The sequence below is a fragment of the Bos taurus genome, chromosome 16, assembly GCF_002263795.3.
Source record: "Bos taurus isolate L1 Dominette 01449 registration number 42190680 breed Hereford chromosome 16, ARS-UCD2.0, whole genome shotgun sequence".
Lineage (NCBI taxonomy): Eukaryota > Metazoa > Chordata > Mammalia > Artiodactyla > Bovidae > Bos > Bos taurus.
The window spans coordinates 31,541,818-31,557,537 of NC_037343.1; the positions used below are offsets into that span (position 1 = coordinate 31,541,818).

The 15,720-nt window shown below is 41.7% G+C and overlaps 1 protein-coding gene across 5 annotated transcripts in view; it reads left to right on the plus strand.

Annotated features, from left to right (window-relative positions):
• The window catches only part of SMYD3 (SET and MYND domain containing 3), a 739,679-nt gene that overhangs the window by 702,536 nt on the left and 21,423 nt on the right, over positions 1-15,720 (plus strand).

The window sequence follows — 15,720 nt, forward strand, 5'->3', positions numbered from 1 at the left end:
GGATTCATCTGTATCACTCGTCTTTCTACTTCCTGGGCTTTTGAGGTAGATGCAGTACTTTTTCAACTGAAAAATAAGATTTACTCAGGAATATAGAGTGAATTGGGGCTTCCTAGGTGGCGCCAATGGTAAAGAACCCACCTACCAGTTGCAGGAGCTATAAGAGCCATGGGTTCCATCCCTGGCTTGAGAAGATCCCCTGGAGGAGGGCATGGCAATCCACTCCAGTGTTCTTGCCTGGAGAATCCCGTGGTCAGGGAAGCCTGGCGGGCTACAGTCCATAGGGTCGCAAAGAGTCAGACATGACTGAAGCAACTTAGTAGGGATGCAGTACACATGTACAGTGATTTAGGCAAAAAATTCTTCATTCCATAGTGGAAAATAATGAGGTCTGATGGTTAAACAGAACAGAGAGTCATAGAGTCTTGGATTCAAATTCAGGCCTGTTGCTAAGTTTCAATTTTTGGTTGATCCATAAAGATGCTCAAATGTTTTTCTTAAAGTTCGCTGTTTCAGTGGAAATGACTCAAGCAGTGGTGCCAGAGTATCACATTGTAAGCGCATTCACCACCCATCATGGCTTGTCTGTGGCAATTCCTGCTTCCAAAATTTGGCTGCCACTCTGTCTTTAATTGTGCTTGTGCCTCCCTCTTTTTAAAGCCTTCACATTTATTGGGTGCTGGCTGGCCTTGTTTGTAGCTGGGTGTGAAAGGTACCATTGCTCTGGAGCCTCAGGTCCTGCCTTGTCCGAGCTTTGCTGTACTGACTATAGGCACTCCCCCTGGCTTGGACGTGACACACGAGTGGGTGGGTGAGGGCAGGCTCATGTGGCCTCATGAGCCACTGGGGTTGACTAAGCTGATACAGCAGGTACCGTAACGTGCTCTCTCTTTCTCTCTGCAAATCAATATGATCTGTGTCACCTGCATTCCATACTCAGAACATTGACTTTTCATCAGTTTTTTGAATACAAGTGTTGTCTTGTGCCCAATAACCTTTGTACTTACCGTTCCTTCTGCCCAGAATATTCATCAGTCTCATTTTGACTCATCGATCAGACCCCAACTGTTTCCTGTTCTCAGAAGGTTTTTCCTGACCTTCCAGTTTAGAGTAGGTCTCCTGATAACTGAGCTTCCCGGGTGGCTCAGACGGTAAAGCATCTATCTACAATGCTGGATACCCGGGTTCGATCCCTGGGTTGGGAAGATCCCCTGGAGAAGGAAATGGCAGCCCACTCCAGGACTATTGCCTGGAAAATCTCATGGACGGAGGAGCCTCGTAGGCTGCAGTCCATGGGGTCGCAAAGAGTCGGACACGACTGAGCGACTTCACTTTTCCTGCTATTTGTTGTTGTTTAGTCGCCCAGTCGTGTCCAACTCTTTTGCAACCCCATGGACTGTAGCCTGCCAGGCTCCTCTGTCCATGGAATTCTCCAGGCAAGAATACTGGAGTGGGTTGCCATTTCCTTCTTCAGGGGATCTTCCAGACCCAGGGATCGAACCCACATCTACACCAGCAGGCGGCTTCTTGGTCACTAAGCCATCAGGGAAGCCCCTGCTACAGACCCCTACAGAAGCTTACCTGGTACTCACCAGACTTGTCAGTACTTCACCATGTCTGGCCCATCCCCAGTGATGTAAGCATCATGAAGAGAAGAACCATTATCTGCTTTATTTCCTCTTTATCTCCATGAAAAGGAAAAAGGAAAGTGAAGTCGCTCAGTCATGTCCAACTCTTTGTGACCCCATGGACTGTAGCATACCAAGCTCCTCCATCCATGGGAGATTCCAGGCAAGGGTACTGGAGTGGGTTGCCATTTCCTTATCCAGAGGATCTTCCTGACCCAGGGATCGAACCTGAGTCTCCCACATTGCAGGCAAACGCTTTACCATCTGAGCCACCAGGGAAGCCATATCTCCATAATGCCTGGCATATAACGGGTGCTCAGTAAATAGTGAATGAATGAATAAGTAAATGAATGAATTAACAAAAGACCGATCAGATAAATGGGTTCTCCTGGTTTCTCTCTCCCAGGGTGTATGTCATATCAATGATGGGGATTTTTCTTTGATCAAGAATATGTGAGGAGTTTTTGCTTTTCAACTAGAAAGTTCAAATGCCTGAGCAGGGAAATCCATTAGCCAATTGATATAGTCCTTGTGCCAGCAACATTTTGAGAGAGGCTAAGAGAAATCAGCTATTAGTGTTGAATAAAATTGGACAATGGTGGAAGTAGGTATGATGGGAAGCTTATGAAAGTCTTTTTACTTTAGACCTTACCTGGCTGGCACCAGTATTTAAGTTTTGGAAGGAAATTTCCAAAACACAGGCCACACAATTCTACTCAAATGTAAATAATATTCCATAGCCATTAAAGGATTTGGGCTCTCAATAAAAGATCCGGGGTCATTCCCTGTTTGTATTACCCTAGTCACATGTTCTCTGTCCATTGAATTCAGTGGTCAAAGGTTGACTTTGTTGAGTTCTTTCACTGGCCTAAAATTTATTTTTGTCTTGGAATCCTTCCTTGCCCATAGACTGCAAAGTTGCAAACTACTAATAATCCCAGGTCTATGCTAAATTTCATTGGATTCTGGTGCCATTCTTGCTCTCTGTTTGGTTTGGAATGCCCTCACCCGCTCTGTTCAACAACTTTCCATTTATAGCTGAATGGTAATGGTGACATTTATCTCAGTTTACTTCAGTTGCTCAGTCACGTCCAACTCTTTGCAACCCCATGGACTGTAGCACGCCAGGCTTCCCTAAAAGGTCGCTAACCAGTGGCAGATTATCATGCCACATTGTTGTTTTTGCTCAGTTGCTCAGTCAAGTCTGACTCTTTCTGACTCCCTTTCACCATCTCCCGGAGTTTGCTCAAATTCATGTCCACTGAGTCAATGATGCCATCCAACCATCTCATCCTCTGTCGCTCCCCTCTCCTACTGCCCTCAATCTTTCCCAGCATCAGGGTCTTTTCCAATGAATCCACTCTTCACATCGGATAGCCAAAGTACTGGAGCTTCAGTGTCAGCATCAGTCCTTCCAATGAATATTCAGGGTTGATTTCCTTTAGGATTGACTGGTTTGATCTCCTTGCTGTCCAAGGGACTCTCAAGAGTCTTCTCCAGTATGACAGTTTGAAAACATCAATTCTTCAGTGCACAGCCTTCTTTGTGGTCAACCCTTCAAATCCATACATGACTACTGGAAAAACCATAGCTTTGACTCTACAGACCTTGGTCAGCAAAGTGATGTCTCTGCTTTTTAATATGCTGTCTAGGTTTGTCACAATTTTCCTTCCAAGGAGCAAGCATCTTTTAATTTCATGGCTGCAGTCACCATCCACAGTGATTTTGGAGCCCAAGAAAATAAAGTCTGTCACTGTTTCCATTTTTTCCCCATCTATTTGCCATAAAGTGATGGGACAGGATGCCATCTTAGTTTTTTGAATGTTGAGTTTTAAGCCAGGTTTTTCACCTTCCTCTTTCAACTTCATCATCAAGAGGCTCTTTAGTTCCTCTTTGCTTTTTGCTTTTAGGGTGGTGTCACCCTAATGCTACATGGCTTAGCACAAGTTAGTGGACTCTGAGCAACTTTTCTGGGTTTTACACTGTCTTTAAATTCAAGAGGCTGAAGTAGATGATCTCTGATTCCTTCTAACTCTGAACAGTTTATTATTCATTCTAACAACTGTAAGCAAAGCACATACCAAGAATATCATCTGGCCAGCCAAATGCCATGAAAGATTGGTAGAAGGAGAGGAAGGCAGATGACAGACCTCATAGTAACAAGTCTTTCAATCCAACAGTTTAGAAAGTAGAAGAAAAGGCCTAAAGGGTTCTCTCTTTCTAGTCACTGTTGTGGAGTCTGGTCAGGTGGTTTGAGGCCCTTCCCGGCATCTTACATGACCTCACAGGACAAAACAAGCTAATGGACATTTCAGTAGCAAGGCTGAGGGTGCGACCAGCACACGGCTCACCTAGGCTGTCCCATGTCTAGTGCTCAACTACCACACTTGTGAACCTCAACTCACCAGAGTTTTAAAAAAATTCCTGAGAGGTACTTGTGCCCCCAAATACTTTCCCTTCTCACTAATGAGAATGCATCACCTGGTTATATTGTTCTGAATTTTATCCATTAGAAATCCTTTGGGTTAATGAAAATTTCTTCTTCAGAATGCAAACAGCTCTCTGAAATTATCAATCATTAACAAATATAATTTAATAGGATTGAATTTTTTAACACCTTCATGAAATCAGACTATTTGAAAGGAAGATTGGGAGTTTTGATTGGGTGAAGCGGGTTCTTTCTTGGGGAAGACAGCTTATGTGAGGCACCACTGACAAGACCACTGGTGAGTCCCAACCTGAAGGGAAGAATTTTAAAAAGGAGGAGATATGAAATGAGTGAAGACAAATGGCACTTCAAAACTTTGATGTCAGTTCTAGAGCTGGTCCAGCCCCAGCTTGATGGGCTTGATGAACTGCTTAAGGAAAAGACTGCCCCACAGGAACTTGTTGAGTCTAAAATGATGTGCATGTGTGCTAAATTGCTTCAGTCATCTCTGACTCTTTGCGACCCCAGATTCCTCTGTCCATGGGATTCTCCAGGCAAGAACACTGGAGTGGGTTGCCATGCCCTCCTCCAGGGGATCTTCCCAACCCAGGGACTAAGCCTGTGACTCAGTCTTCTGTATTGGCAGGCAGGTTCTTTACCACTAGTGAATCCTGGGAAGCTGCCTGTAAACAGAAGCCACATAGGTGTTCAGAGAGTTCTTTTCCTCAGCAGTATAATAAGTGTGCTTTCTAGCCAGAATAGATGTAATTTACAGAAGTGTTAAAAAATCTATTTCCAACTGTAAAAATACTGAAATATCCAGGACATAGCAAGTCAATTGTTCTTCCCTGTGATATGTGTGATCTTGAAAAATAATGAAAATGGAATAAGTCATTGTAAAGATATTGCCCTAATGAACATAGGTCTCTTTGCCAGCCTTTCTTCCTGCTAGCAAATTATATTACTCCATCAACCTGGTAGAACATCAATAATGTCTTCAGAGAATAGCTTGTAAGAGCAGAGATGCTCTATGGCAGGATTTTTTAAAACAATGTAATTTGGCATTTCTCAATTTTCTTTCATTTTGCGCAGAGAAAATGGAAGACTGTGATAAATATTTTCTACAAATGGCATCTTAAATGGGAGCACAGCTGGTAGCAACAGTATCCTGCTATTTCTTTGGATGTTGGATTCCCAGTTCTCTGTGTGAACCATGTTGGCAGATTCACTGGTTTTGCATTTTTTCAACAGTTTGTGATTTTTTTTTCCAGTTAAGTGATGAATTTGGTTTCACCTGTAGGCACCTGGTGGCAAGAGGTAATGTCAGGCTGCTGGCATGCCTGTGCTCATTGGTATCAGATTTGTGTACTAGGGGCTATTGAAATTAACTGGAGATATTTTAGGTGTACTATGAGAGGTTAACAAAGTGCACAGAGCTAATCTAAGGCAAAACTTAGACTGAGGAGATTTAGTGAGGCAGAGATACAGACTGAAAAGAAAACAGATTCAGGAAGCAGTTGCTGGGTTCTGAACTCAGCTTCTCCATTTATTGGCTGCACAGCTTAGTGACCAGCCAATGACGTGGGCAAAAGTGTTGCTTGAACACATTGAACCTATAAGGCTTCCTTCCTTCCCTGGTGGCTCAGCGGTTAAAGCGTCTGCCTGGAATGCAGGAGACCTGGGTTCTTTCCCTGGGTCGGGAAGATCCCCTGGAGAAGAAAATGGCAACCCACTCCAGTACTCTTGCCTGGAGAATCCCATGGACGGAGGAGCCTGGTAGGCTACAGTCCATGGGGTCGAAAGAGTCAGACACGACTGAGCGACTTCACTTTCACTTTCCACCTTCTGCCATGTGCGGGAAGGTTGCATTCAAAGTTGTAGCCAGTTCTCAACCTCCCAAGTTATCTCCAGATTTTCTTGTGGATGTCCAGTTTCTCAGGTACCCAGGTGACATGGAGAGGTTGTCTCAGTCATTCTGTGGCTCATCCAGGCAAGCAGGTTATAGCCTTCTGCTTTTCTTACTCTAAGTTCTAGCTATTTTTATTGTTGTTGTTGTTTTGAGAATAAACACTTTTCAATCTGTTCTTTGCCTTTGGTCAATTTATCATGCCCTGAAGTGATGGCTTTTGGCAATTTTGTTCAGCTTCATACTTTTTTGCAGAGGAGACTCTTGGATCCCATCATCTTTACCAAGTTTACTTGTCTAAGGTTATTTTAGAATAAAGTGCTTCAACAGTGCCTGATATGAAGCAAGGACTCTTAACTGTATTTCCTATCATTATCATTATTCTTATTAGTGACAGAGACAACTCTATAGTTACATATCTAATACATATTCATAGTCATCTGTTACAGAGTGTTTTTTTTTTTTTGCATGCGAGCCTCTCTCCAGCCTCTTATTTCTAGAAACTCCTTTACTATATAAACCAGCTGTCTGCAAACTTTCTGTAAAGGGCCAGGCAGTAAATATTTAGGCTTTGCAAGTCATACAGTCCAGTCACCTACTCAGTTCTATTGAGTTAGCCTGAAAGTAGCCATAGACAATATATAAATGAATAAGTGTGGATGTATGCCAATAAAGCAGTTTACAAAAACATGCTGCAGGTGGGGTACGGCCTTCGGGCTATAGTTGGCTGACCCCTGCTTTTGACTCATTGTCTTATAGATTCTACATCTTAGCAGTGCCATTTGCTCGGCTCCAACAGGCTATATTTTCTCTTGGAAATCACTGAAAAAGAGAACATCTCTGCTTCTCAGCACACATTCCAGCTCCTCCCAACACCTGTGCTCTGGGAGCCTAAGACTTCAAGAGCTCAGGGCACTCTTAAAGAGTGCCTGACATCTGTATGAGCTGATTTCAGTACAAGTACATGTCACTTCTGGAATATATGTCAACAACACTCTGTTGTTGGGTATCAACACACTGTATTACAGATACAGACACACAACTTGGTTAACCTTACTGATGGCAAGCTGTATTTCATCTTAGATGTAAAACTAGATTGTGCAACTTTTTATTAGTTGTTCATTTTTATAAATCTGATTTTTCCTTCAAAACAAAGGAAAGGTGTATATGTACATTTTAAAAGCCACAATGTTCCCTTCTTCATTTAATACTCAACATTTTGAGATCATTAAATTCATCATTATTATTATTGTTCAGTAGCTGTGTCCGTCTTTGTGACCCAATGGTCTGCAGCATGCGAGGCTTCCTTGTCCTTCACTATCTCCTGGAGTTTGCTCAAACTCGTGCCTAATGAGTCAGTGATGCCATCCAACTCCTTCATCCTCTGTTGCCCCCTTCTCCTTTTGCCTTCAATCTTTCCCAGCATCAGGGTCTTTTCCAATGAGTTGGCTCTTCCCATCAGGTGGCCAAAGCATTGGAGCTTCAGCATCAGTCCTTGCAATGAATATGCAGTCCTTGCCTGATTTCCTTTAGGATTGACTAGTTTGGTCTCCTTGCCATCCAAGAGACTCTCAAGTGTCTTCTCCAGCACCCCAATTCGAAAGCATCAATTCTTCAGCACTCAGCCTTCTTTATGGTCCACGTCTCACATATGTACATGACTACTGAAAAACCCATAGCTTTGACTATATGCACCTTTGTCAGCAAAGTGATGTCTCTGCTTTTTAGTATGCTGTCTAGGTTTGTCATAGCCTTTTTTCCAAGAGGCAAGTGTCTTTTAATTTCACAGCTGCAGTCACAGTCCGCAGTCATTTTGGAGCCCAAGAAAATAAAATCTGCCACTGTTTGCACTGCTTCCCCATCTCTTTGCCATGAAGTGATGGGCAGTGGTGGTGGTTTAGTTGCCAAGTTGTGTCCAACTCTCGTGACCCCATGGACTGTATGGCCTGCCAGGCTTTTCTGTCCATGGGATTCTCCAGGTGATTGACCAGATGCCAATTATAATTAATCTAATTGTTCTTTACACAATGGTTTTGTACCTAGAAATTAGAACATTAATTCAGTTATTTAAGACTATTAAATAATTATTAAATATATATCATAAATATAATATTTGATATATTAAATATATCAAAGAGTACATAAATTATAATGAACTATTTAAAGAAATATATATCTCCAAGTTCTTTCTGGACATAGAAGGATTTTAAAGTACCTGAATCCTGCTTTCCTACTGACATATATGATGTATTTATTATATTTTTTACTTTTACTGTATTTTTAACGTCCTAAAACTGTTTTGTCTGTCAGTATTTGTAGACTTGCCCATATAAGCATTCTTTTCAGTCCTTCTTGAACCTCTGACTTCCCATCTTCACTTAGTTCCCTTCTACCAGAAGTACATAGGTTTAGAAATTCCTCTAGTTAAGATCTGTGGTGACAAATTCAGTTTTTCTTTGTCCAAAACGACTTCATTTCAACCTCATTCCTTTTTTTTTAAATTACACCTTAGTTTTTTTTTTTTTTTAAGTTTTAGGTTCACAGCAAAATTGAGTGGAATGTAGTGAGATTTTCCATATGCTCCCTATCCCACACATGCATGCCTCATTATCAACATTCCTCATCAGAGTGGGACACTTGTGACAACTGAAAAACCTATAATGACACATCACAGCCACCCAAAGCCCATCGTTTACCTTGGGGTTCACTCTTGGTGGTGTACATTTTACGTATTTGGACAAAGGTATATATATGTATACGTAAAATGTATATGATATTTTTCTATCATTATGGTGGTAGATAGAGTAATTTCACTGCTCTGAAAAAACCTCTGTGCTTGCCTATCCATGCCTCCTTCACCTCTGAACTCCTGGGAACCACTGATCTTTTTACTGTCTCCATAGTTTTGCCTTTTCCAGAATGTCATACAGTTGGAATATAGCCCTTTCAGGTTGTTGGCTTCTCAGTTTATACACCTAAGGTTCATTCCTCCATATCTTTTCATAGCTTGACAGGTCATTTCTTTTTAGCACTGGATAATATTCCATTGTCTGGATGTATCAATAACATAGTTTATTTATCCATTCACCTACTGAAGGACACTTCTGTTGCTTCCAACTTCGGGCGATCATGAACAAGCTGCTATAAATGTCCATGTGTAGATGGTTTCAACTCCTTTGGGTAAATACCAAGGAGCACAATTCCTGGATACTGCGGTTTAGTCTGATTAGCACATGTTGTTTTGTAGGAAACTGCCAAACTCTTCCAAAGCGGCCGCACCATTTTGCATCCCACTAGTGATGAGTGAAAGCTGCTGTTCTACCTCCTCACCAGCCCTTCATGTTGCCCATGTTCGGGGTTGTGGCTGTTCCAACAGCTGTGTACTGATATGTCTTCATTATTTTAGTTTGCATTTCCTTGATGACATATAATATGGAGCACATTTTCATAATCATTATTTGCCATCTTTGTATCCTCTTTGGTAAGATGTCTGTTCAGGTTTTTGACCCATTTTTTAAATGGAGTTTTTGCTTATTATTGGGTTTTCAGAGTACTTTGTATATTTAGGATAACAAGCTTTTATGAGAAGTGTCTTCTGCAAATATTTTCTTCCCATCTGTGGTTTATCTTCCCATTCTCTTGACATTGTCTTTTACATAGCAGAAGTTTTTTATTTTAATGAAGTCCAGCTTATCAATTATTTCTTTGACTTCCCTGGTGGCTCAGACGTTAAAAGCGTCTGCCTACAATGTGGGAGACCTGGATTCGATCCCTGGGTCGGGAAGATCCCCTGGAGAAGGGAACGGCAACCCACTCCAGTATTCTTGCCTGGAAAATCCCATGGACGGAGGAGCCTGGTAGGCTACAGTCCACGGGGTCGCAAAGAGTCAGACACGACTGAGCGACTTCACTTCACTTTCATCGTGTCTTTGATGTTGTAAGTAAAAGGCACCACCAAACCAAGATTGGTTTTGAGTTCTTTTTTGTGATGGGTGTTAAGATACGTGTCTTTTTTTTTTTGCATATGGATCGCCGGTTGTTCTGCAATCATTTCTTGAGGGGGATAAAAAAGAATACTGTCTTTGCTCCATTGTATTGCCTTTGCTTTTTGGTCAAAGATCAATTGACTGTGTTTATGTGGGTCTTTCTGAGCTCTCTATTCTGTTCCATTGATCTGCTGGGTTGTCACAAAGTTCACTGACCAACGCAGTATTTTGTCTTTTCTTTCACAAATACAATACCACACTGTCTTGATTACTGTAGCTTTTACGGTAAGTCTTGAATTTGGGTAGTGTCAGTCCTCCAACTGTGTTCTGTTTCAGTATTGTGCTAGCTATTCTGAATCTTTTGCCTCTCCATGAAAACTTTAGAATGGGTTTGCTGACAGCCACAAAGTAAGTTGCTAGAATTTTGTTTGGGATTGCACTGAATCTATAGATCAAAATAGGAAGAACTGACATTTTGACAATACTGACTGTCCCTATCAGTGAACGTGGAATATCTTTCCACTTATTCTGATTTTGTTCATCAGAGTTTTCCAGTTTTTCTTGTATAGATCTTCTATATATTCTGTTATAGATTTATAGCTATTTCATTTGTGGGGTGCTAATGTCTCATTCTTTTTGTTAAAGTTCTGTTAAGTTGTAATCAATTCACTCACCATACAACCCATTTAAAGGTACAAGTCAGTGTTTTTTTTTTTTTTAATTATGTTCAAAGATATGCCACCATCCCTACAGTCAATTCTAGAACATTTTCATCACCTCCAGAAGTTTACCTTTCACCTATCCATCTTGCTTCTTGAGAAAGTTATTTTTGAAGATACAGAATACTGGTCTAGGAATCACTTTTCCTAGGCACATTGAAGGTATCATTCTACAGGCTTCCCCTGTCAGCCTTACTGCATCGCTTTTGAATGTAATCTGCCTCTCATGATTGGCAAAAGGGGAGGCTCCCCTATTAGACCCCTCCACACTGGGTAGACCCTGAGCTTGCTCTTCTGCCCCACAAGCTCCCAAAAGCAGATGAAGCCAGAGGTTCCAGCACACCAGTGGAGCAGTAGTCTCACCATTCTCCTTACTTCTCAAGGGTACCTCTTCATTTAGATTTTGGCCTGATGCTTCTTTACTATCTTGCCAGCACATTGTTACTTTTAAAAATATTTTACCTGCCACCTTACATTGTTTTCAGTGACATAATCAATATGGCTACTAAACTTGCCATATTACCAGTAAAACAGCATCAGAACAATTTTCATAAATCTGAACAGGTTCAAATAAAATCTAATTTATGAAAACAAGATTTCTACTCAAGAGCTTCTTCTTGGGAACTGATCTCAGAGTGATATGAGGTCTGTGTATTCAGATTACATCTAGAGCTTCAGTGGTGAGTTTTGTTGCCCATGTAAGTGAATAAATAGACCTTATATAGGACAAGTGGAACTTTTCTAGTGAAAATCTCATTGCCATTTTTTCCCAAGGACTTAATGACTAAATTATAGTCACAGTAGAATTCGGTCATGTTGGCTGGCCCACGGCAACTGCCCACTGTTAGCCATACTGCCAGTGGACTGGGCAGCACAGAAGCAGGTCTGGCAAGGGGATGAGGAAATGTGTGCACAAGTCCAGGGTTAAATTAAACTAATTAAACACACCTAGTTGAAAGTTACAAGTACAGGCAATGTCTTCTCTGTACATTTTTTTCAAAAAGAAAGCTAAAACTCAAACTTTTAGGTTCAAAATTGGACATTTAACTCTATCTACATCATAAGCCTTTCCTTAAGGAGGCAGCTTCTGGCTACTCAACCAGGGTCTTCCCAACCTCTCCTGGCCCATCAGGCTTCTCTTTGCTACACATTCTTTTCTTTCTTTGGTTTTTTATCCCAATGTTAGGATCTTTTTTAACAACAACAAAAATGCATCATATTACAAGTAAAGCTACTCCACCACTATTCCTGGATTGTAGTCCTTTGAGGGGGGTGCTGGGTCACAAATGAAAGTCAAGGATGTTTATTAGTGCTCCTTCTCTCCTTTGCTGAGCCCTGAACTCCAAATTCTGTGTCTCCATACCTTTGAGACTGCCAAAACTTGTGCTCAGCTCTTTAGTCTAGCTGTCTCTCCTTTGAAATCAACAAAGGGAAAAATAGCAACAAAGGACCACCTACTTGAGATTCTATTCTTTCTGCCATTTGATTCATTCAGACTCCAGTCCCTCAGTCATTCTTTGACATCTTCAAACAGTTTTATAAATATTTTGTCTAACGTTTCTTGTTAGCATGGAGTTTGGTCTGAAAAAACCTCGTCATTGCTGGAAGGAGAAATTATGCTGAAGAGATTTAAACCAAATCACAGTCATTACATCATTTCATCCATGCGTATTTCAGTTTGTATCTCTGAAAAATGTGGACATGTTCTTAGAATCCCATTTCATGTTCAAATTTCCTAGATTGACTCAGAAATGTCTTTTTATAGTTATTTTGAGTTAAAATGAAAAAGGTCTACAAATTACCTTTGACTGTTGTATCTCTTAAGTCTCTTTTAATCTAGTCTTCTCCTCCTCTGCAACCTTTTTCTTTTCATGCCATGGATCTGCTAAAGATCCTGGGTGATGACGGTTCTGTAAAACTTCCCATATTTTGAATTTAGCTGGTTGCTTTTATTTGTTCCTCTACCAATTGTTTTTCCTGTAAAATGGAATTTTATGGGCTTGATTAAATTTCTTTTTTTGTTGTTGTCAAGGATCCTTTATAGGTGGTACAAAATCTTACTGTGTCAGCTCAGACAACAGGTAGTGTCTGGCTGTCCCATGTTAGTGATGCTAAGATTGATGACTGGGTTCAGATGGTAACAACCTTACACACTGTAAAAATTTTCCATCATTCTTTGATCTACTGGTTTCATATAGTGATACATTTTCCATGGATTAGTTATTTCTTCAAGAGTTGCAAAATGCTGATTTTTCTAATTCAATTATTAGAATTAGATTTCACATTTATCAGCTAAAATTCATACTAATACATTATAGCTACTTGGTTACACTAAAATACAGTTTATATCCATTCTAAAAAAGAGTCCTAACGATAAGTGGTTTTTGCTGCCATACAAATGTTAGAACTGCTACCTGTAGTGAAGAAATGTGACCTGTAATTGCATCACGTGGGAAAACCTCAGCAAGACCAACAACATAGGTCCTGCCATCGGGTGTGTTTTTCTCTATCCCCTTTTAATTTGAGACATTCCAGTTCCCTGACCTGAAGCCTTCTGGGAGAATATAGCAGAAAGATCTTGGTGCTTATGGGTCTTAGTTAAATTAGCATGTGCTGCTGCTTTTCTCTTGCTTGTTTAAACACCTTCCTTCCTATACACTTCACCACGGAAACACCAAGGGAGCTTTTTCCTTTCTGGGCCCAGCATCCTGGGCCACACGATTGCTAGCACTATATCCACAAAAAGAAAATTCATAACACCAAACAAGCAGAATGCCTGGGTGAATGAAAATTTTGTTATTATACAGTCTGCTTGTGTTTTTGTGGCAGCATTTTGATTTCTGAATCTTGGAGTCAACTCTGACTGCCAGACCTCAGCGGGTCTCCAGGCCCTATCCAGCCAGCTGTAGAACATCTTTTACGTCAGATCCTTCTCTTCTGTTCTCATTACCACCATCCTGCCTCAGGTCTCTCTGCCTCTAGAGTCTCACCTTCCCACTCAAACTCCTGTTTTAGTCCTTGGGCATCCTTCATTCCTTCTCTGGTTCAGGCCCTCAGCCTGGCCTTGATTCTGTGATTGAAGACCTCTTGCAGGCCTCCTCCCTCCTCATCACTGTCACATGCGGAGAGCTGATGAAAGCTGTGCCTTGGGTAGAGAACTTCTCCCAGCAGGAGTGAGCTTCACCAGGTTTCCTTGGGGTGCTGTTCCGGCAAGTAATCATGATGCTTATTCCATATGTCAGCTGGGAGGCCTCCAGAAACAACCCAGGCACATGCACAGCACCCCTGCCAGAGCTGCAAGGCTGCTCCCTAAATATTTATGTGGAAGTCCCCCTCCCAGACACTTCCTTATCCTCTCCTGATTAAACTCCACTTTGTTTTTTTTTAATATCTTTAAGCAACCAGAGCAGGTACCTGTCATGGAGTAATTATATGCACCACTTTCTCTGCAACCATAGAACCCAAGATTTTCTTTGCTTCTGCTAACTGACATGACAGACATCCACTTAATAGAATGATGATTAGTATAAAATTACTTTTTGGCCTTTAAATTTAATTATGTCACATTCATAGCAATAAAATAAAGTTCCAAATCCAGGTGTGCTTTTCAAGGAACGTGTCCGAGGCAATTAAGTACAGGGAAATGGCGTCCTACACTTAAGCCTTTTGTCCGGGGATCTTAAAATCTTTCCCACACAAGTAGATAATGATGTTCGTTTTGTAAAGGGGAGAGGTGACGTGACTGATCTCTCGGCAGGCTCAGGAGATGCAGGAAAAGCCAGGACCCAGGTGTCACCTTTGTTTCCCTCTGTCCCCTCCCTTTTTAGTTCTTTAAAAGAAACATAGCCAACATTCTATTAATTTAAGTACCTCCCTCTCTTGGGTACTGCTTTCCATTTCTTTAAGAGCCTGAATGAACAAAGTTTCTATATCACATTTCATGTGGGCAAGAGCTGAGGTTCAGGGCTAGGGAATGGTGTGCAGATAGTATACTAATTGGAGAACATATGTGTCTCTTGATAAAGCCACCTCACAGTAGAGCCTAAATGTGGGTTCTATGATGTGTTCATAAATGAAAAGCAGAACCGTGCTTGGCACATGGCAAGCCCCATATAAGTCATGACTTAGGATTACCTTTTGGAGGCCTACAGGCAAGTACCTGTGGTCTCTGGACAGGCAGCATCTGGAATGCACCTTCTCTCAAGCCGCTCAATAGCAAGGATGCATTTCCATCCCCCTCCCCCCCCGCCCAACCAAGACAAGCCTTCCCAGATCCCGGGGAGCCCCATTAAAGTCCTCCTGTTCCCCTCCTCCAGGAAACTTTCCCTGATCCCACCAATCATCATAACTCTCCTCTTCGTAACTCCTGTGTCACTTTCTCAGTTCATGCCACACACTTGAACTGACCATTGCTGTGTACGAAGTCATGCTCTATCCTGGGATATTTTTAAACTGTTGTATGAATGTCTGTCTTGTGTCTAATGGGATTATGAGCCTCGAGGGAAAAGATCACATATATACAGTGTACTATCTCCTCCAGCCCTAGGATCGATCTTACTCATACAGCAGGAGCCCAGGAGACTCTCAGGATAGACGATGTAGGAGAAGAGGCCGAACTGTTCACATTTTGTTGAATCTAATATAGTAAGTTCTTGTTGAGTCAAGGTGAGATAACACTGGGTCTGAAACATAGTCTGGGTTTTCATGCTTCAGTCCACTGCAACGCTCTGTTCTAGTCCGCTGTGTGTGGAAGAGGTCAAGTATGTGCGGAGTTCTTACGTGCAGGACACGGTGGCCAACACAGAGGGGGTGTCTGAATCCAAAGCTCTGGAGTCCAGTGATGACAGAATGAATACATAGGGGCAGTAAGAAAGATGGACTGTGATGAATGATAAACTCTGCAGCTGAGACTCAGAGGACTTTGTAGTTAAAGGAGGGTTGTGGGCATATCATTGATTTACTTAACAATTATATACTGAGAGGCCAGCTTCTGGTCCAAGGCATCCTGGGTGCTGGAGCTTCTCTTGGCGTTTAGTAGAGAGGCATTCCAGTC